General features: G+C 38.5%; 1 long non-coding RNA gene across 1 annotated transcript in view; it reads right to left on the minus strand.

Annotated features, from left to right (window-relative positions):
- The window catches only part of Gm32461 (predicted gene, 32461), a 36,588-nt gene that overhangs the window by 6,129 nt on the left and 6,879 nt on the right, over positions 1-23,580 (minus strand). Inside the window, exon 4 of the long non-coding RNA NR_153789.1 lies at positions 22,954-23,080. This is a non-coding gene — a long non-coding RNA (predicted gene, 32461). The remainder of the gene's footprint in view (positions 1-22,953; positions 23,081-23,580) is intronic.

The following is a 23,580-nucleotide window of genomic DNA, read 5'->3' on the forward strand; positions in this document are numbered from 1 at the left end:
TGAAGTAAAAATATGATAATCTAAGTAAATATTTACATCTATGTTATTGTTAGAAGACAGCACAGGAGAGAAAGAGTAATATCTGAGAGTAATTGTAAAATGAAGTGTGTACATGAAGCTTAGCTTAGCAATCATTTGTCAAATGCAGTCATGGGCTATAATAAGTAACAGGCAAATGTTTCATAAGTGCTACAGTATGGAATTTACGTGTAATTAAGATTTATGACAATCTCCTCGGCATGTGGTTTTACTTTGGGCACATGTGGATTTGTCAACAAGTGGAATAGCAATACATTTTTCCTTCAAGTTAAAAGCAAGCTATGTAATGGTTTTGTTGTCCAGAGATATTCTTCTATATAATTGGCTGTCTAAAGACACTACTGGACCCCTGGGATTTCATCAAATTTAGGAAAATATACATTCCATACATCTCTAGCAGGATTGTTTTGCTTGTTGCTATTCACCACTTGTCTTAATTCAGGTCTATCTTCAAATTTCCTCCACATACAAAATGCATGTCATCTTTGTGGCACAATATTAAAATTTCCGTATGAATCTAAATCTATATGTCATACTCTATATATACTCTGTATATATGTATATGTACAGGTATACATATATACATATATACATATATATGTATACATACATATATGTGTGTATATGTGTGTGCATATATGTGTGTATGTCTTTCTTTCTTCCTATCCCTTTATTTTTCTCCTTATCTCCCTGTCGTCTGTTCTGCTGAGATCAAATATAATTTTTCACTAATCTGATGTAATTCTTCTACCACTAAAGCTATATCTCCAAATGTTCCCACTGTATTCTTAAACCCTGTATATTTAGTAGATTGTAGGAAGTATTGTATTTTAAGCAGACTTTCAAATAATTTTTATATGGATTCAGGTTATGAATTTCCGGTTCATACCGCATAGTTAATAATTCCTTGCTGTCACATTACATTTTGATTTTCAAAAGATCCCTCTTTCAATTAGTCATGCCTCTTTTGAGGATGTAACCTATCTTACTTATGCAAAGTAGTCAATTAATATGGAATTTGTTCAAATGCTTTCATGTTGAATTTTATATATATATATATATATATATATATATATATATATATATATATATATATATATATAGTGTGTGTGTGTGTGTGTAATTGTAATTTAGAAAACTGACATCTGGGAGGGGGCAGCATTTGGAATGTAAACAAATAAAATAATTTATTAATAAAAAATTGACATGACAGATAATATTGCTTCCCTGACACATATCTACTTTGGCTTTCATTCTATACTTCCCCAAACTATGCCTTTACTTTCAGTTAAGATGTTAACAATCACAACATTCATGGTATCCCAAACAACCCCAGGAATTGGATACTGTGAGTATACTAATATACTCAAAAAGGTTGGGGTAGGTAGGCAACTTTTGTTCAGCAAGACATGAAAGATTTTGACAAGCTGAAGAATTTTCCTAACCATAAAACCACTGAGGGGCTCTGGTACAACACTGCTACCCATGCCCATTTCCCAGACTCTCCTGCTTTCATGTGACCACAGTACTCAGTTCCAACCAACCAGACATCTACAGGAACATATGGAGGGGTTTTAAGAAAGCTTTAGTTTCTAATGAAAGACAACTCAAACATAAGTCACCATCACATCTCATCTGTTTCTTCCTTGAACATAGGTATCTGTGTCTAGGGTTACCATGGAGGCCCTGCCCTTAAAGTTGAGGAGTGGAACTAATGTCATTATTTGCTTTCCCTCTTTAAGGTATGACAAAAAATAAATATCTTTATGCCGGGCGTGGTGGTGCACGCCTTTAATCCCAGCATTCAGGAGGCAGAGGTAGGAGAATTTCTGAGTTCGAGGCAGCCTGGTCTACAAAGTGAGTTCCGGGATAGCTAGGGCTACACAGAGAAACCCTGTCTCAAACAAACAAACAAACAAACAAACAAGCAAAAATAAATATCTTTTGCCACTAATAATCAAATTGTCAATTCACTTTCTTGCTGATAATTTGACACACAAATATGTTATTCAACTAATTCCATTACAAATGTTCTCATGTACAAATGCTAATGCAAATTTGAATAAATCGTTCCTACATTACCCTGTGTTGTAGACATATGCTCTCCATAGATGTATGTGAACATCCATGGAGATGTATGTTCATTATTAACTAAAGGTTCACTATTATAAATAGAAGGCACTAATATGAACAGTCATGCACACTGTAAGTACAGTGTATAGAGCAGTGTTCCACAAAAGCACAGTTCATAAAATGAAAGAAGTCTGAGACTATTTGGAAGTTTACCATGGAAGCATTAAAGGGACCTGACATGGTTTGTAATGGTAGTTTCTCTAGTCATCCACAAGGTTTCCTAAGACAGAGAATATGTTCTCCCTTCCCTACTTAATCCTCAGCTACAAGCCAAGGTTTAGAACAAGAGCACTGATGAAGGATTCTTGAAATTGATTTCAATATATCTAATTGTGATCTCTAGAAACAAACAATGAAAAATTGGAATAGCACTACAGACTTCCAGAAAACGATCCTTCAAGTACAAAAAAATAAAATAAAATAAAATGAAACAGCTTTCATGTTTTCTTAAGAATCCTCTTTTCCTGGCAGAACATATTTTTCTAAACTCCATGTTGTGTGCAAGCTCTTCTCCAGATGTGTCCTTGTACATTAGAGGCATGCATGAAACAAAGTTCAGACACTTGTCTTTCTGTAAACATTTTAATATGTTTAGTAAAGATCACACTTTGTGACAGAGTATCAGATGGTCAGATTACATCTGAATAATCGTGTCTATATCATAATTAGGCTGTCTGAATGATGATGCATGTAAGTGGCCAGAGCCAGCAAAAAAGTGGGAAGCAATTAAATTATGTAATGAGGATTTAATTATGTTGACATGGTGAGGTTTTTTTTTATTCTGACTTTACTAAAGCATTGTGGCTAAGATAAAGACAAGTTCTCCATTTTTGGAAGCTACTTCATATTATCAATTCATGTTTAGTTTTTTAGCAACCATTTTAAAAGCACTTGTGTTGTACAAGGATAATGTCCTTAGTTCACTTCCTTCCTATCTGGATTTATATAAATGATGTTTATAAACCAGGATGAGATTTTATATTTGAAGTCTAAGTTTGATTGGCTGTTGCTTCAGACTTAATATGTGTTTTCTCCCCCACAGTCTTGTTTTATTTTCAATGTCATATTTATGTGCCTATGCACATGTATGTGACTCTCCTATGTGTCTATAAATCTAGAATGCATATGTGAGAGAAATCAGGATGGTTATCTTCCCGAAGTTGGTTTATCATTACTTAATATTATTATCATGTGGCCTCTTTCTAGATGGATTCAAAACACACATACAGGTACATGCTCTCTCTCTCTCTCTCTCTCTCTCTCTCTCTCTCTCTCTCTCTCTCTCACACACACACACACACACACACACACACACACACACACACACACACACCATTAAGGAGCTGTTATCAGTAGAAACAGGTATGCAACCAAAATCCAATTTGTTGGACCAATGAGTTTTACCAGGGTTGCTTCCAGAAACATGAGTGAGAAGCTAGTTACAGGAGAAAGATTCAAAGACAGAAGTATTAGCAAAGGGACTCTGGCTAGCTCATGTGTGCTGATCATGGATCAGACAGGCTTTGCCCTGCTCCATGATTCTCTCTGTCTTAGAAAAAAATTAACTTATACCCCTAATGCTAGTCCTCAAGGTCCATTCTCTTATTTGGACACTTCTTCCTCATAAGACTAGTTACCAAGATCCATCTATCAAAATATTAAAGTCCAGCAATTAAAAGCCCTCTTTGGCTCACTGAATCAACCTGCCTGAATAAAATTAAACATCTCCTTCTAACATGGAGTTTCCCATTGTATTTTTATAAACTGCCATTGTTCTGTGTGCCATGTCTGTCTTGTCTCTATCCAGAAGCAAGGCTTTGCTATATCTAGTTTCATTGTATCTCATATGTTATAATGCAATGTAACATGTTTGCAATTATGAACATTTTAAATTTTCCAACCTCATTGCTTTGATCGACTTTTTTGTTTTCAATCTCCCTGCATTTGTATGTTTTCTGTAGTTTCTCTTATTGTTGGTTTCATTTTTCTTCCATAACAGCAAATAAACTAAAACAGTTATTTAAATTATCTCATAAATAATATAAAATACCTTGGCGTGACTCTAACTAAGGAAGTGAAAGATCTGTATGATAAGAACTTCAAGTCTGCAAAGAAAGAAATTAAAGAAGATCTCAGAAGATGGAAAGATCTCCCATGCTCATGGATTGGCAGGATCAACATTGTAAAAATGGCTATCTTGCCAAAAGCAATCTACAGATTCAATGCAATCCCTATCAAAATTCCAACTCAATTCTTCAACGAATTAGAAAGGGCAATCAGCAGATTCATCTGGAATAACAAAAAACCTAGGATAACAAAAACTCTTCTCAAGGATAAAAGAACCTCTGGTGGAATCACCATGCCGGACCTAAAACTGTACTACAGAGCAATTGTGATCAAAACTGCATGGTACTGGTATAGCGACAGACAAGTAGACCAATGGAACAGAATTGAAGACCCAGAGATGAATCCACATTCCTATGGTCACCTGATCTTTGACAAGGGAGCTAAAACCATCCAGTGGAAAAAAGACAGCATTTTCAACAAATGGTGCTGGCACAACTGGTGGTTATCATGTAGAAGAATGCGAATTGATCCATTTCTTTCTCCTTGTACTAAGGTCAAATCTAAGTGGATTAAGGAACTCCACATAAAATCAGAGACACTGAAACTTATAGAGGAGAAAGTAGGGAAAAGCCTCGAAGATATGGGTACAGGGGAAAAACTCCTGAATAGAACAGCAATGGCTTGTGCTCTAAGATCAAGAATCGATAAATGGGACCTCATAAAATTGCAAAGCTTCTACAAAGCAAAAGACACCATCAATAAGACAAAAAGGCCACCAACAGATTGGGAAAGGATCTTTACCTATCCCAAATCGGATAGGGGACTAATATCCAATATATATAAAGAACCCAAGAAGGTGGACTCCAGAAAATCAAATAACCCCATTAAAAATGGGGCTCAGAGCTGAACAAAGAATTCTCACCTGAGGAATACCGAATGGCAGAGAAACACCTGAAAAAATGTTCAACATCCTTAATCATCAGTGAAATGCAAATCAAAACAACCCTGAGATTCCACTTCACTCCAGTCAGAATGGCTAAGATCAAAAATTCAGGTGACAGCAGATGCTGGTGAGGAGAAAGGGGAACACTCCTCCATTGTTGGTGGGATTGCAAGCTTGTACAACCACTCTGGAAATCAGTCTGGCGGTTCCTCAGAAAATTGGACATAGTACTACCGGAGGATCCCAAAATACCTCTCCTGGGCATATATCCAGAAGATGTCCCAACCGGTAAGAAGAACACATGCTCCACTATGTTCATAGCAGCCTTATTTATAATAGCCAGAAGCTGGAAAGAACCCAGATGCCCCTCAACAGAGGAATGGGTACAGAAAATATGGTACATTTACACAATGGAATACTACTCAGCTATTAAAATAATGAATTTATGAAATTCCTAGGCAAATGGATGGACCTGGAGGGTATCATCCTGAGTGAGGTAACCTAATCACAAAGAACTCACACAATATGTACTCACTGATAAGTGGATATTAGCCCAGAAACTTAGGATACCCAAGATATAAGATACAACTTGCCAAACGCATGAAATTCAAGAAGAACTAAGACCAAAGTGTGGACACTTTACCCTTTCTTAGAAATGGGAACAAAACACCCATGGAAGGAGTTACAGAGACAAAGTTTGGAGCTGAGACAAAAGGATGGACCATCTAGAGACTGCCATACCCAGGGATCCATCCCATAATCAGCTTCCAAATGCTGACACCATTGCATACACTAGCAAGATTTTGCTGAAAGGACCCAGATATAGCTCTCTCTTGTGAGGTTATTTCGAGGCCTAGCAAACACAGAAGTGGATGCTCACAGTCAGCTATTGGATGGATCACAGGGCCCCCAATGGAGAAGCTAGAGAATGTACCCAAGGAGCTAAAGGGTTCTGTAACCCTATAGGTGGAACAACAATATGAACTAACCAGTACCCCGGAGCTCTTGTCTCTAGCTGCATATGTATCAGAAGATAGCCTAGTTGTCATGATTGGAAAGAGAGGCCCATTGGTTTTGCAAACTTTATATGCCTCAGTACAGGGGAACGCCAGGGCCAAGAATTGGGAGTGGGTGGGTAGGGGAGTGGGGGACGCTGGTATGGGGGACTTTTGGGATAGCATTGGAAATGTATATGAAGAAAATACCTTATTAAAAGAGAGAAAGAGAGAGAGGGAGAGAGAGAGAGAGACCAGCATCGCTGAGGTGACATCTTCTGGGAAGTGTTTTCTGAAAACACAAAGAGGCTGTGTTCCAGAGATAGCCAAAGTTGTACCTTGTGCTGCAGCAGGAATTGGTAATGTGTAAGAGTCACCTAGGTGGTACTGGTTTGAAGGCATGAAGGCTTCATGCCGAGCATCTGAGGCTTGGCACTGTGAGAGGCCATGGAAGGCCATTGGTGAAGGTGCAGCCTCAGTTGCAATTGATGGCCTAGGACTGAAGGGGTCATGCAGTGTTTTGGAGATGCCAGAACCATGAGATGACCACCAAGAACAGTATCAGCAGTCGAGTACAGGCAGCTGGAGCTTAGAAGACAATGTGTGTGCTACAAAAGGCATGACTAGAGAAGTGAACCAAGCCTTTGGAGGAATCCAGAAGATTGTGAGTGGATCCCAGACATTGGACAGTTGGAGTTTGACTTTGCTTTTGATTGTGACTGTGCCCTGATATTTTTCCCTCTTGAAGGAAGAATATATTTTAGTGGAGCCCACAGTTAAGAGGCTTTGAATTTTAAAAGATATTGGACATTTTAAAGGGACTAAATTATTTAGATCTTGGGGATGACTAAGAAAGTAAGGATTGAGGCTTAATAGTGATGTGTTTGTATGTCAAGTTGACAAGGGGTCAATTGTACTGGCTGTTTTTCTGTGTCAACTTGACACAGGCTGTAGTTATCACAGAGAAAGGAGCTTCAGTTGCGGAAGTGCCTCCATGAGATCCACCACCCAAAATGGGCCTGGTCATTTTCTCAATTAGTGATCAAGGGGAACAGGCCCATTTTGGGTGGTGCCATCTCAGGACTGGTAGTTTTCGTTCTATAAGAGAGCAGGCTGAGCAAGCCAGGGGAAGAAGCCAGTAAAGAACATCACTCCATGGCCTCTGCATCAGCTCCTGCTTTCTGACCTACTTGAGTTCCAGTCCTGACTTCCTTTGGTGATGAACAGCAGTGTGGAAGTGTAAGCTGAAAAAAACCCTTTCCTCCTCAACTTGCTTCTTGGTCATGATGTTTGTGCAGGAATAGAAACCCTGACTAAGACAAATTGGCATATGTATCTTTAGGTTGGGTAAATTTTCCTGCATGATTTTGTTGAAAATATTTTCTGGTTCTTGTAGCTGGGAATCTTCTCTTACTTCTATCCCTATTCTTCTTAGGTTTGGTGTTTTCATAGTGTCCCAGACTTCTTGGGTGTTTTGTGTCAGGAACATTTTAGATTATCATTTCCTTTTACTGGTTGTATCAATTTCAGCCAGTACAGTCAACAGAAACACCACAACTGTGAATGATTATAGGAAGGGCAGAAAGAAGATGCAAGAGACATAGATGGAAGGGCTGCTGGTGGATACCATGCAAACAATGTGTGTATTTTCTCAGTGTCTTTTAAAGGCAAACAGCACAAAATATGACCAATCCCAGGAAGTTAAACAATGACCACACATGTTTACTTGGTGAGTTTATGGTACACAGTATTTGTGCTTGACAAAGGACATTTCCTTCAGGCTAGGACAGTCTCTTGAGAACATATGTGTAAGCTGAGGAACTTGGCAGGGTACAATGCACATCTTAATTAAAAACAAAGACAGATGCAGGCAGACTCATTCATGATTAATCACAAGCAAGAAATCAGCCAAAGATAACTCAGGAAGTGCTCTCCACATATCTCCCTTTTCCTAATCTATATAAGACAAAGCTGTCTCACCTATTGGTGCAGAAAGGATGTCCCTGATTTAGAAGGAAGTATGGCCTTTACCCTACCCATCATCAGTACATGAATTATAGCACTCACGCTCTGTCTTAGGTTGATCCCTCTCTGAGAGACTCTTATCTATCTTTCTTATCTGTAAGAGGCATTTTGTCAGTCACAGAGCAGAAATGTGTGCCTGTCTTAGCTTGTCATTTGAAAACATAGCTCTTACCCATCATTGGCATGCAAATAATCTTATATTTGTGGCCTGTCTTAGGTTGAGAAGGTTTTCAAGATGATCTTACCCATCATTGAGTACCAACTTCTGCTAGGGAGAACTTTGGAGCCTGGATTTATGTAACTCTGCTTTGACATCTGTAGAAGCCCTGATGATTTCTCTCAAAAGCACATGTAATAGACATGCCATGAAAAGGATCATAAAGCCAAGTCCTGCTGTGCCCAATGAGAGAGAAGGGAATGAGGACTATGGAGGAAAAACAGCCTGTAATTTTTTTCAGAATATCATTTGTAATGCTATTCATGTCAAAAACAAGGATTTGCATTTCTTAAACTTACAACCTCCTTATGCAGGGCTAATATATCTAAAGAAGTATTAGTATTATCTCAAATACCCTAAAGTTGCCTTTTTACTCTAGTCCAGTTATGCTGACTCTCATTGTGCATTTTTGGACGTATACAAATCTAGAGCTATTAAGCATGGCATTCCAAATGGCTCTGACTTTTTCATTCTTTGTACTTCATCTCCAGTGATCTGCACTATATAATGTGTCAATTCTTTGTTCTAGCTGCTTATCCAAATCTTCTTGTGTTCTCAGGGCATTAATTACATATTCTGCAAGATGATTAACAAAACTGGTTATTTGTACATCTGTGTTTAAGGTAATGCAGAAGTCATAGCACTGGCTATAAGAGTTATGGGAGCAACAACGGCAATCATCAGCTCAACCATACATTTACTCCTTGCCAGAGTGTGAGCTAACCCTTCCAATATTTGTAAGCCTTTTTCTGAATAACCATGATTCAGATAAATTTACAGGAATCATAATAAAAGCATTTTAATGTACTACCATTACCGGTTGACTCTCATACAGTGTAGAAACACAATTGGACAAAAGACAATTAAAATAAGAAACATTGAATTCATTATCAAAGCTAATAAAAGACTTAACACTCCCAACTAGTAAGATTAGGTGGGGTAACACAGGATGTTACATTTTCTTTAACTTCAGAACCTGTTCATTTTTATCCACAATGAACGTAACATCATACAAAGCAGGTGCCAATTCCCAAATATGTCTCTTATAATGTCCAGAACCAGCCCTCCAAATGCCCACTGTCATTTCCTTTTGTCCAATATTGGATTGATTTCCTGACCAGTCCATGGTCACATTAAAGGAAAGAGGAGGGTCATTATAACAAATTGTCCACTTGATTGATTTTTTTGAAGGCAGATTCTGCAGTCTTCATGTTCTCTGTCCTGCAAGGTCTAAAAGCCAGAGGCAAGGCAGCTTGTCCAGTCTGATAATAGATATTTCCATCTTAATGCTTTATACTACAGCCTTCTTCCAAGTCTGAGGGTGCACAGAAACACATCCAGAATTTGGTACTATGTCTAGTAAAACAAATTGGTAGTCCCTCACCCATTCAATGTAATTCTCCAATTTGGAATACTTTTTACTCTCAAACCAAGGTGAGTATTGTAGAGGTCACAATTATTTCTGGCCTTGACTATACAGAAGGATGTAGCAAAGGTGGGTCAGGAACATATGTTCAATACAGCTTCCCTGTCACCATTGTCAGTTCACTCAGCAAGATCACCGTCAGCATCATTTTTTGGACCAGCATTGGCACATCTCACCAGTTACTCTGGCAGCTACCTGGCACTTTCAGCATCCTGAGAAAAAAACATGTATGTGCCCTCTTCCCTATATTAATACGGATCAGGGTCATGCCATATGCCAGTAAGTGGATCCTTCCATTTCACCTAGGCATAAACATGCTTAGTTGTAAGGTGCCATAGACATGTAGCAGCAGAACATCTCTTGGCATCCAAGCTCAAAAAATTCAAACTAAAATTTTGTGGTAAAGAAATATACAAATCCTCACTGTTTAATTTTTGTAACTGATTATTTTAGAGCTCCATGGGCTCATTCCATTATCCCCTGTATGCAAAATTATGTATATTATATATATTATAACTCATATTTTATAGATTTAATTCATATGATTTATACTTACTGTATAATATATACTAACATAATCATAACAATGTATATAATTTATACTCATAAAATATATAACTTATGTTTTATAGATTTAACTCATTTAATTCATATTTTAACATATCTAATTTATATTTAATTATATAAATTTCATTTAAAGCATACAATATTTAATGCATATCATTTATATTTATTATGTGTAATATATTAATGTATTTAAATAATATTCAATGTATATAATTCATATTTAAATTATATGATTCATATTTAATGTATAATTTATATTTAATATGGATAATTTATTTAAACACATGCATGTGTGAACATGCATGTAGCTGTATACATGTTTCAATGTATATAAATTCTAACTTGTATGATATATGTTAGTTTTTATAATTTATATTTGGGGCCACCTGCTGGATTGGATCAGAACAGGCAGGTATCATTATCGGGATTCCATTTGGCCTATGAGAAGCAGATCCAAGTTTAGGACTCTTGATTCCCTGAAGTTTATGTGAACATCAGTTTACAAAAGGATGTACATTAGTATCTAGCATTGTATTGAAATCCATATTTTAGACTATAGTTAACAGGTGTTGGTTAGATAACAGGAGTAGACTTAGACCTCTGAGACCTAGGAAAAGCTATAGGCTTGGGTTCAAAGCCACAAAACATTCATTCCTCAATCCAGAAGGCTCAATATACAGATGGAATGGAGATGTTTTTAGGATGATGAGAAGCATCTTTAAGTTTATGTTCAGAAGAAAACTAAAGAGAAATTAAAATCTTGAGCTTGTGACTCACCTATACCAGAGCACAACATTTCTGCCTCAGCTGCAGTGTCCCCAGAACTGAGGGCAGGACAGCTTCTCTGAAACCCACTTCTCTCCCTACCCCTAGTCATGATCCAAAGAGTAAAAGTATCTATGGGCACTACCTACTACATGCACTTAATAAGAATTTAGAGTTCTTTCTCCAACTTTCTTCTAGGTTACCATATCTATTGTACCTTTCTCAAGTAACCAAGGACAAACCTTTTCTACAAAATCTAAAACATTATGTAGTTGTTGCCCTACTTCAGTGAAACATATTAAACATTTGCACAAAAAGCATATAGCTGTTTCCATTTCCATTCTTTTCATTTCTCTCCCTCTCTGTCTCTCTGTCTCTCTGTCTCTGTCTCTTTCTCTGTTTGTTTCTGTCTCTCTGTCTCTCTCTGTCTCTCTTTCTGTCTCTCTGTCTCTCTCTCTGTCTCTCTCTCTCTGTCTCTCTCTGTCTCAGTCTCTGTCTCTCTCTCTCCCTCTCCCTCTCTTTCTGACCTTTTTAATAGTTCTCTTACCTTTTTCAATCTCCTTTACTTTTTCTGAGCTCCCTTATCCATGTTTTCTTAAGTCTTTTTACTCCTGAGAAAAACCGCACTGATTGCTCCCTTTTCCTGAGCTCCCTTCTGTCTTTCTGAGAGCTCACTTTTTCAACACTGTTCTTCATGGCTCCCCCATAGTTGAGCCTCATGCTGAACACCATTCTACCAGAGCAAGCCATTACAGTCAACTGAGAAAACACAACTAGGAGAGTAAGGATGATTATAGGAAGGGCAGAAAGAAGATGCAAGAGACAGAGATTCTTTTATTTGTGTTGATTGTGTATCTTGTAAGAGACAAGTTTCTTCTATTGTGTCATTCACACCTGAGATACCCTGTTCCATCTCTTATATTCTGATGGTGATGCTGTGTCTGAAGTTTCTGTTCTCTTACCTAGGGTTTTTCATCTCCAGGATTCCCTCATTTGAGTACTGTTTATTGCTTCTATTTCCATTTTCAAATCTTGAACAGTTTTATTTATTTCATTCCCCTGTTTGGCTATACTTTTGCTGTGTTTCCTTAAGGAATCTATACATTAGTCTTTAAATGCCTCTTTAAGATTGGGTTGAAGGTCATTTTCTTGTGCTTTAGCTGTGTTAGGATATCCAAGGCTTAATCTGGTAGGATAGCTGAGCTTTGGTGGAACCATGTTGCTCTGACTGTTGATTGTGTTCTTATGCTAGCCTTAAGTCATATGTATTTTCCAGTTATTATAGGCTGAGATGCTAATTTCTGGGTTTCTTTGTTAAATGGATTTTTTTGTGATTTTTTTCCTCTTGGTTTTTATTTACTCTGTCTTCAGAGAGTGACCCGGAGTTCTAGTGACTAGTGAGTCCTCAGTTCTAGTAAGTAGAATGTTTATCTTTGTGTGTGTATATATATATATATATATATATATATATATATATATATATATATATATATATCCTACATGGCCTCTGGTATTTTGGACACTAACCTTGCCTCTTAGGGCTCTATTACCAGCATAGCCAACAGTTCCTGGTACCACAGTGGCCTCCTGGAAGACAGTCTGTGTTGTGGGCTGGAAAATGGAGTCTAGGGAGTAGGGTGCCATTTAAGGCTTTTGGGTGTGTGTGTGTGTTTTTTCTTAATTTCATTTTTATTAGGTATTTTCTTCATTTACATTTCCAATGCTATCCCAAAAGTCCCCCATACCCTTCCCCCCACTCTGCAACCCACCCACTCCCACTTCTTGGCCCTGGCGTTCCCCTGTACTGAGGTTTTGGGTGTGTTTTAAGAGGACTTTGCAGGCAATGTCTTGGTGAAGGGGTATTACCTGCTGTTCTTGGTGCCAACAGGCTTCCAGGAAAGCGAGCAGAGTTGTAGGCTGAAAAATGGGTGACAGAGTGAAATTTACAGCTGTTGGGTGTGCTTTAGGGGGTCTTGGCAGCCAGGAAATTGGGGAGTGAGGTCTTACTTGGTTGTCTCTGATGCTGTCAGGCCTGGGAAAGCAGGCAGAGTTGTAGGCCAGAAAGTGGAGCACAGGGGACAGGGTCAACTAAAGGTAATTAAAAATACATTATAGTACTGATGGGGTGCCTTCGTGACAGAGTGGAAAGCATAGATGCCATCCAAAGACAAAGACAGTAATGCATCTGCTCACGTGTCAGCATTATGAGTTTTCTAATACTCCCAATGCAAGTGAAAGACATTCCTAGAACACAAGACACCATAGAATGCTTGACATATGCCTGAGTCTAAGCAACACAAAAGATCGTGCCCAGACCATGGGCTGCAAAACTAAGCGTGACCTGAAGAGACCCCTGATACAGAAAGATAATAGCTGGTAATGTGAGGAGAACTCTAAGCATTGAGACAGACTCTGCACAGGCATAAACTGAGACAGGCTGACTCCATGACAGGAGACTACGCCTATATCTCTGTTTCCAAGAACGGGGCAAATCCAGGCAAGTTAGAAGCTTCTTAACACCTGGCCTGAGGCAAGGGCAATGGGTCAGCTGCAGTTTACCAGACTTCGGCAGAAACAGTTCCCAGCCCCCCACACCCTAGCAATGGTTCTGTAATATCTTTAGAGATAGAGCCAACAGATTAAGATAGAGGGCACCTACTCCTCCCCCTAAATTCCCCTAATGTGCTTTAGTCAGGCCTATGAGCTCATTTGGACATCTCCATCTTGGAATATGGTACACCCCAGCATGCTGGACTTCTGCAGAATAAAACACACTGCTTTTGCAAACTAATTGAGTCCGGAGTATCATTCTGCCATGAATCATGGACACTTACAAAACCAAAGGGAAGTCCAGAAACCACAAACTCAAATGAACCAATATTAACATTTTTTATTGGATATTTTCTTTATATTTCAAATGTTATCCTCTTTCCCGGTTTCCCTCCCTCCCACAAACACCATATCATATCCTCCCTTTCCCTGCTTCTATGAAGGTGTTCCTCCACCCACTCACCCACTCCAAATCCCCACCCTTGATTCCCCTATACTGGGGCATCTATCCAGCCTTTATAGGAACAAGGACCTCTCCTTCCATTGATACATGAAAGGGCCATCCTCTGCTACATATGCATCTGGTGTCACTTGTACTCCTTGGTTGATGGCTTAGTCTCTGGGAGTTCTGAAGGGTCTCATTGGTTGATATTGTTGTTCTTTCTATGGGGCTGCAAACCCCTTTAACTCCATCAGTCCATCTCTAATGCCTCTATTAGGGACCAGCTCTCATTCCAATGGTTGGCTGCTAACATCCACCACTGTATTTGTAAGGCTCTGGCAATGCCTCTCAGGAGACAGCCATATCAGGCTCCTTTCAGCAAGCACTTCTTGGCATCCACAATACTGTCTGTCTTTGTTAATTGTATATGGGATGGATTCCGAGATGGGACAGTCTCTGAATGGCCTTTCCTTTAGTCTCTGCTTTATACTTTATCTCCATATTTGCTTCTGTATTTTGTTTTCCTTCTAAGAAGGACCGAAGCACCCACACTTTGGTCTTCCTTCTTATTGAGCTTCATGTGGTATATGAATTGTATCCTGGTTATTTGGAGCTTTGTGGTTAGTATCTACTTATCAGTGAGTGATACCATGTATTTTCTTTTGTAACTGGGTTACCTCACTCAGGATGATATTTTCTAGTTCTATCCATTTGCCTAAGAATTTCATGAACTCATTGTTTTTAATAGCTGAGTAGTACTTCATTGTGTAAATGTACCACATTTTCTATATCCATTCCTCTGTTGAAGAACATCTGGGTTCTTTCCAGCTGCTGGCTATTATAAATAAGGCTGTTATGAACATAGTGGAGCATGTGTCCTTATTATATGTTGGAGCATCTTCTGGGTATATGCCCAGGAGTTGTATAGCTGGATCCACAGGTATGTCCAATTTTCTTAGGAACTGCCAAACTTATTTTTAGATGGGTTGTACCAGCTTGCAATCCCACCACCAATGGAGGAGCATTCCTCTTTCTCTACATCATTGCCAGAATCTGCTGTCACTTGAGTTTTTTAATTTTAGCCATTCTGACTGGTGTGAGGTGAAATCTCAGGGTTGTTTTGATATGCATTTCCTTGATGACTAAGGATGTTGAATATTTCTTTAGGTGACTCTGGGCTAAATATTCCTCAGTTGAAAACTCTTTGTTTAGTTCTGTTCCCCATTTTTTGTAGGGTTATTTGAGTCTCTGGAGTCTAACTTCTTTAGTTCTTTGTATATATTGGTTATTAGTCCTCTTTTGGATGTAGGTTTGGTAAAGATCTTTTTCCAATCTGTTGGTTGTCTTTTTGTCTTATTGACAGTGTCCTTTGCCTTACATAAGCTTTGCAATTTTTTGAGGTCCCATTTGTTGATTCTTGATCTTACAGCATAAGCCATTGGTGTTCTGTTCAGGAATTTTCCCTCTGTGCCCATATCTTCAAGGCCCTTTCCCACTTTCTCCTCTATTAATTTCAGTGTATCTGGTTTTATGTTGAGGTCCTTGATCCACTAGAACTTGAGCTTTGTACAAAGAGATAAGGATGGGTCCATTTGCATTCTTCTACATGCTGACCTTCAGTTAACCTAGCAGCATTTGTTGAAAATACTGCTTTTTTCCCCACTGGATGGTTTTAGCTCCTTTGTCAAAGATCAAGTGACCATACGTGTGTGGGTTCATTTCTGGGTCTTCACTTCTATTCCATTGATCTTCCTCCCTGTCTCTGTACCAATACTATGCAGCTTTTATCACTATTGCTCTGTAGTACAGTTTGAGGTCAGGGATGGTGATTTCCCCAGAAGTTCTTTTATTGTTGAGAATAGTTTTTCACTATCCTGGGCTTTTCGTTATTCCAAATGAATTTGCAAATTGCTCTTTCTAACTCTATGAAGAATTGAGTTGGAATTTTTATGGGGATTGCATTGAAACTGTAGATTGCTTTTGGTAGGATGGCCATTTCTACAATAATTCTGCCAATCCATGAGCTTGGGAGATCTTTCCATCTTTTGAGATCTTGTCATATAGATCTTTCACTTGCTTTGTTAGAGTCACAAGAAGGTATGTAATATTATTTGTGGCTGTTGTGAAGAGTGTCATTTCTCTAATTTCTTTCTCAGCCTATTTATCCTTTGAGTAGAGGAAGGCTATTGATTTGTTTGAGTTAATTTTATATCCACCTACTTCACTGAAGTCGCTTATCAGCTTTAGGAGTTCTCTGGTGGAATTTTTGGCGTCCCTTAAATGTATTATCATATCATCTGCAAATATGTTGACTTCTTCCATCCAATTTGTATCCCTTTGATTTCCTCTTGTCTAATTTCTCTAGCTAGAACTTCAAGAACTATGTTGAATAGATAGGGAGAGAGTGGACAGTCTTGTGTAGTCCCTGATTTTAGTGGGATTGCTTCAAGTTTCTCTCCATTCAGTTTGATTTTGGCTACTGGTTTTCTTTATATTGGTTTTTACTATGTTTAGGTATGAGCCTCGAATTCCTGATCTTTCCAAGACTTTTAATATGAAGGGATGCTGAATTTTATCAATTGCTTTTTCAACATCTAATGAGTTTATTTATGTAGTGGATTACTTTGACTGATTTCAGTGTATTGAATCATCTCTGCATCCTTGAAATGAAACCTACTTGATCATGAGTAATCATCATTTTGATGTGTTTGTGGATTCAGTGGGCAAGAATTTTATTGAGAATTTTTGTATCAGTGTTCATAAAGGAGATTGATATGAAGTTCTCTTTCTTCATTTGGTCTTTGTGTGGTTTAGGTATAAGTGTAATTGTGGCACCTGCAACCCTATAGGTGGAACAACAATATGAACGAACCAGTACCCCCCAGAGCTCAAGTCTCTAGCTGCGTATGTATCAGAAGATGGCCTAGTCGGCCATCAGTGGAAAGAGAGGCCCATTGGTCGTGCAAACTTTATATGCCTCAGTATAGGGGAACACCAGGGCCAAGAAGTGGGAGTGGGAGGGTAGGGGAGTGGGTGGGGGAGGGTATGGGGGACTTTTGGGATAGCACTGGAAATGTAAATGAAGAAAATACCTAATAAAATTTTAAAAACATGAACTGGGTAGTGTAACTTCTGTTTCTAATTTGTGTAATAGTTTGAAGAGTATTGGTATTAGGTCTTCTTTAAAAGTCTGATAGAATTCTCCACCAAACCCATCTGGTCCTGGATTTTGTGTTGTTTTGGTTTGGTCGGGAGACTATTAATGACAGCTTCTATTTTTTTAGGGATTATAGGACTGTTTAGATGTTTATCTGGTCCTGACTTAACTTTGGCACCTTGTGTCTAGAATATTGTTCACTTCATCTACATTTTCCAATTTAGTTGACTATAAACTTTTGTAGTTGGACATGATGAATTTTTTTAATTTCCCTGGTTTTTATTGTTATGTCTCCCTTTTCATTTATGATTGTATTAATGTGGATACTGACTCTGTGCCCTCTGGTTAGTCTGGCTAAGGCTTTAACCATCTTGTTGATATTCTCAAAGAACTAGCTCCTGGTTTTGTTGATTCTTTGTATAGCTCTTTGTGTTTCTATTTGGTTAATATCAGCCGAGTTTGATTATTTTCTGCTGTCCAGTCCTCTTGGCTGTATTTGCTTCTTTTTGTTCTAGAGCTTTCAGGTGTGCTTTCAAGCTGCTAGTGTAAGCTCTCTCCATTTTCTTTTTGGAGACACTTAGAGCTATGAATTTTTCTCTTACCACTGCTTTCATTGTATCCCATAAGTTTTGATATGATGTGTCTTCATTTTCATTAAATTCTAAAAAGTCTTTAACTTCTTTATTTCTTCCTTGACCAAGTTATCATAGAGTGTTGTTCAGTTTCCATGTGGATGTGTGTTTTCCATTGTTTTGTTGGAATATAAGACAAGTCTTAGTCTGTGGTGATCTGACAGAGTGCAAGGGATTATTTCAATCGTCTTGTATCTGTTGAGGCCTGTTTTGTGGCCAATTATATGGTAAATTTTGGAGAAGGTACCTTGAGGTGCTAAGAAGAAAGTATATTCTTTTGCTTTAAGATGTTATGTTCTATAAATATCTGTTAGATCCATTTGGTACAAAACTTCTGTTTCACTGATTCTTGGTTTAGTTTCTGTTTCTATGATCTGTCCATTGCTGAGAGTGGGGTGTTGAAGTCTCCCACTATTATTGTGTGGGGTGCAATGTATGCTTTGAGCTTTAGTCACGTTTCTTTTATGAATGTGGGTGCCCTTGCATTGGGAGCATAGATGTTCAGAATTGAGAGTTCATCTTGGTAGATTTTTTTCTTCGATGAGTATGAAGTGTTCTTCCTTACACTTTTTGATATCTTTTGATTGAAAGTTGATTTATTTGATATTACAGTGGCTTTTTTCTTGTGACCATTTGCTTGGAAATTTTTTTTCCTGTCTTTTACTCTGAGGTAGTGTCTGTCTTTATCACTGAGGTGCAATTCTTGTATGCAGCAAAATGCCGGGTCCTGTTACATATCCAGTCTGTTAGTCTATGTCTTTTTACTAGGGAATTGAGTCCATTGATGTTGAGATATTAAAGAAAAGTGATTGTTACTCCAGGTTATTTTTGTTGGTAGCGGTGGCATTATGTTTGTGTGCCTATCTTCTTTTGGATTTGTTGAAACATTATTTTCTTGCTTTTTTCTAGGGTGTAGTTTGCCTCCTTGTGTTGGTGTTTTCCATCTACTATCCTTTGTAGGGCTGGATTTGTAGAAAGACATTGAATAAATTTGGGTTTGTCATGGAATATCTTGGTTTCTCCATTTATGGTAATTGAGATTTTTGCTGGGTATAGTAGTCTGTGCTGGCATTTATTTTCTCTTAGGGTTTGTATGACATCTGTCCAGGATCATCTGGCTTTCATAGTCTCTGATGATAAGTCTGGTGTAATTCTAATAGGTCTGCCTTTATATGTTACTTTACCTTTGTTCCTGACTGCTTTTTAATAGACTTTATTGAATTATTTGGTATTTTGATTATGTGACAGGAGGGATTTCTTTTCTGGTCCAGCCTATTTGGATTTTTATAGGCTTCTTGTTTGTTCATGGGCATCTCTCTAAGTTAGGGAAGTTTTCATGTATAATTTTGCTGAAGATATTTACTGGCCCTTTAATATGGGAATCTTCCCTCTCTTCTATACTTATTATCCTTATATTTGGTCTTCTCATTGTGTCCTGGATTTCCTGGATGTTTCTGGTTAGGAGCCTTTTGCATTTTGCATTTTCTTTGACTGTTGTGTCAATGTTTTCTAAGGTATCTTCTGCCCCTGATACTCTCTCTCTTCTATATCTTATACTCTGTTGGTGATGCTTGCATCTATGACTCCTGATCTCTTTCCTAGATTTTCTAACTCCAAGGTTGTCTCCCTTTGTGATTTCTTTGTTTCTCTTTCCATTTTTACATCTTGGATGGTTTTGTTCATTTCCTTCCCCTGTTTTCCTGTAATTCTTTAAAAGGGTTTTTTATGTTTCTTCTTTAAGAGCTTCTAGCTGTTTATCTGTGTTCTCTGTATTTATTTAAGGGAGTTATTTATGTCCTTCTTAAAGTCCTCCATCATCCTCATGAGATGTGACTTCAGATCAGAACCGAATCTTGCTGTTCTAGTGTGATAGTGGATCCAGGACTTGCTATGGTGGGAGAATTGGATTCTGATGATGCCAAGTAACCTTGGTTTCTGTTGCTTCTGTTATTATGCTTGCTTCCTGCCATCTGACTATCTCTAGTGCTCCCTGCCCTTGTTATATCTGACTGAAGCCTTTCCTTCCTGTAATTCTGGTTGAGTCAGAACTCCTCAGAGTCTAGCTGTGACTGTGATCCTGAGATTCTGGGTGTATCAGAGTTCCTGGGAGTCAAGCTGCCTCTGAGACCCTGAGATCCTGGTGTGACCAAGCTCCTGGGATCCTGGGATGCTGGTATCCTAAGGTCCTGGTCATGATAGGGCACCTGGTAATGGAGCCTCCTCTAGGGCTATGGGACTGGCCTCTACCAAGTTAGTGCCCAAGGTAGACTGGCACAACCAGAAGGAACTTGAGCCACTGGTCGGAAGTCGTTCCTGCATCCCTGGATCCTGCTGGTCCCAATTACTCAGATAACAGATAACTGGAACAGATGTTGTGTTCTACTCCCTTGATATTAACTTTTAAAGCAACATTATACTGAGTCTGTGTGATGGCTATTATTAAAAACTCCTGTGCAGGCTTACATTGAAAAATGGCAAGTGGAATAGAAATAAATACAAAAATGTACATTAAAAAATGAATTAAAAAACCATAATGCTGCAGTCAAAACTTGCTGAAAGAGATATAGAGATTAGTTCCATTAGGAGAGCCTTCCTCTGCTTCACTGTAATATAAAGAAAGGTACCCTCAGGCAAAGACTCACCCAGCTAAACTTCTATCTTATAAAAGAGCCAAAGATATTTTCTGCTCTTAAGAGAGTAACTATGTGATAAAGTGTGTAGAGCATAGCTTACAGAAAGCAGAATAATTAAACACAGAGACTTTTTCCTTCTAGGGAAGGAAATGAGACCTTTATACCCAGAAGGCTGGAGTGGATGTTGTCTAACAACCTGGTGATCTTTTGCTCTTTTATGGAGCCAGCCTTCACCTGAATCCCTCCCAAATCCTGAACATTGTTTAGGCCCTGATCCTGAGCTTTGTTGGGCAATGGAACCCATTATTATAAAAAGAGGTGCCATAAATTTGGCATTCTCGGTCAATAGAACCCATCTTTCTGCTTACTAGAAATTCTTTTTCATTAGGCCCTTCCCTGAACATTGTTCTCTCTGTTAATAAAAACTCAACTCTTATGGTAAATGTCACAATTGTTTTGCTAAAAAGGTGTAGATTGCAAAGGAGATTCACTGTAGTCATACATAAAGTTTGCTATGATAATTTTCAAGTGGAAACTTTTCTCTAAAGTTTTAAACTGTGTTCAAATGTTAAGAAAAATAAACCAGTTGGTCAGACTCCAGAAGTTTTTGACCTAGCGTGGGCTGAAGTCATACTGACCAGAGCTTCATTTCTTAACCTCACCAGGATCATTTTCTCTGCTGGCTGTGTCACTTGCAGGGAACGCTGCAAGAAAGCTGGTGCTAATGTGATTCAAGGGGGTTAGGGTGTACCCCTAGCTGACAGCCAAATTTGGCAGTCCTATTTAAATTATGATAGTTTAATAGACATGAAAGATCTGAGGAAACGGGTTTTTAAATCCTCCTCTGTTGCTTTAGAGAACCACAAACACCATTTATGAAGCTGTGAATGTGAAGCCTAGGGTGCAGTAAAGGTGCCAAGATATAGAAAATGGCAGAACCATGGGATAGAAGCCAAGGAGAACAGGGTACAGGGAATGGTACCAGCCCAAGAGACACATGTTACAGTGTTACAGACAACAAAGCTGTAAAGTAAAGGCCATCTATGCTCTTTGACAAGATTTGGTGTCTTCACTGCTGGGTTTTAAGCTTGATTTGGTTCCGTATTTTCTCATTATGCTCTGATGGTGAAATGAGCCAATTCAAGCCAGGTTAGAATATATTAAATGCAGTTGTTTGGAGGAGTGGCTCTCAGGTAGGTGAGTTCAATGGCCCCAAGGATAAGGCCAGGGATGTCACCATGGGTTGAGAGGAGAAAGAAAGTGTATGCACTCAGCACACTTAGGCAGAGGAGAGAGAGAAAGAGAGAGAGAGAGAGAGAGAGAGAGAAAGAAGAGAAACAGCAGGGTGTCAAAATGTCTGGATGATATAGGGCAGAGCCTCTGTGGGAAGGACACCCCTGCCTCTGGACTGGGAAGTTCAGGATTGGGGGCAGAGTATGCCAAGAAGGGACTGCAGGATGCTGGGAGAACATGGAGGTCAGGTCTGTTTTGGTATGTAAAGTATGCACCTCTGCCCCTTGTTCTGGATTCTGAAACCAAAAGCTGTATTCCTTCCTTTAGGAATAGTGGAGAGAGAGAGAGAGAGAGAGAGAGAGAGAGAGAGAGAGAGAATATATAATAGTATATACTACCATACACGCACACAATGTGCGTGTGTGTGTGTGTGTGTGTGTGTGTTTTGTGCCATTATATGTTGGAAGAATGTAATTTGCTTTTGCATTTTAAAGAATCTTTTAATTAAGAGAGTTCCTTGAGTCTCACAAGAGACGTTGGACTTCAGATTTTTAAATATGAAAGGCTATGAAGACTTTAGCATTTGGACTTTCTTAATCATCATATGGCCTGAAAACTATGAGGTCCGGGTTCATAAAATGTGGTTTGAATGAGAAAGGTCCCCATGGTCTCAGGAATTTGAACAGTTCATCCACAGCAGATGGCACTGTTTAGAGAGCTTTAGGTGATGTAGCACTGCTGTAGGAAGTATGTCCTTGGAGATCATCTTTAAGAACCATGCCTACCAACAATTTTCATGGTTTCTGCTCCATTAGAGACTCTAAGCCTCTGGAATCCTAATCAAAATAAACTCATCATCATGGTATTCTATCACAATAACAGTAAGTAACACTAAGATAACACCCAAGATGAGAAATGACGCAGCTTAATAAAAATCTAAATGAAAAGGAACTTTTACGAGAGATTCCAATGAAATCAGGAGGGTTGTTTGAGAATGTATGAAACAACCCCAGACCTTCAAATCCTGGAAAATCTAGAAAAAATAGGAAAAGTCTTAGAAACATATGACATACAAAAATTGAAACAGGAGGATATAAGTAAAAATGATCACCAATTCTTCAGCTCTTACCTCTAGGTACCTGCCTTGAGTTCCTTCCCTGCCTTTCCTGGATGATGGTTTACAAGCTGTAAGATGACACACACCCTTCTCTCCTAGTTGCTTTTGGGATGGTGTTTTATCACAGCAAAGGAAACTGCTGCAAATGAGACAGGTGGAGAGGAGGAAAGGCATCATCCTTCATGCATTCTTCCATTCCTTCCCTCAAACCTCATCTCTTCCGAAACTCTGTTGTGTCTACCTACAAGACTGAATCAATAAGCTCTACAGTGGCAACAAATGAATAGATCTCAGATTAAGCCACTTAAACAACCCCAGTAGAAGTATTGGAAAGCCATTCTTCATTGTCTGTTGTTTATCAATCACTGCTGCCCTGTTACTCAAACTCTATTAAAGGCTTTGATGCTACATGTGCCTATTATATCACAGCACTATTGGAGATATTGAAATATATTAAAGTTTTAATTTGGCATTACTTAATGTCCCTAATGTCAAAAGAATTTTAAGTAGAAATGTATTAATTTACATATATGTGTATATATACATACATATATATATGTATATATATTTCTATCAAAGGTATTTCTTCAAGTCAACCTGTGTCAGCTAAGTTGTATATGGTTTTCTTAACTTATATAC

Source organism: Mus musculus, chromosome 16 (genome assembly GCF_000001635.26).
Source record: "Mus musculus strain C57BL/6J chromosome 16, GRCm38.p6 C57BL/6J".
In the NCBI taxonomy this organism is placed as follows: Eukaryota; Metazoa; Chordata; class Mammalia; order Rodentia; family Muridae; genus Mus; species Mus musculus.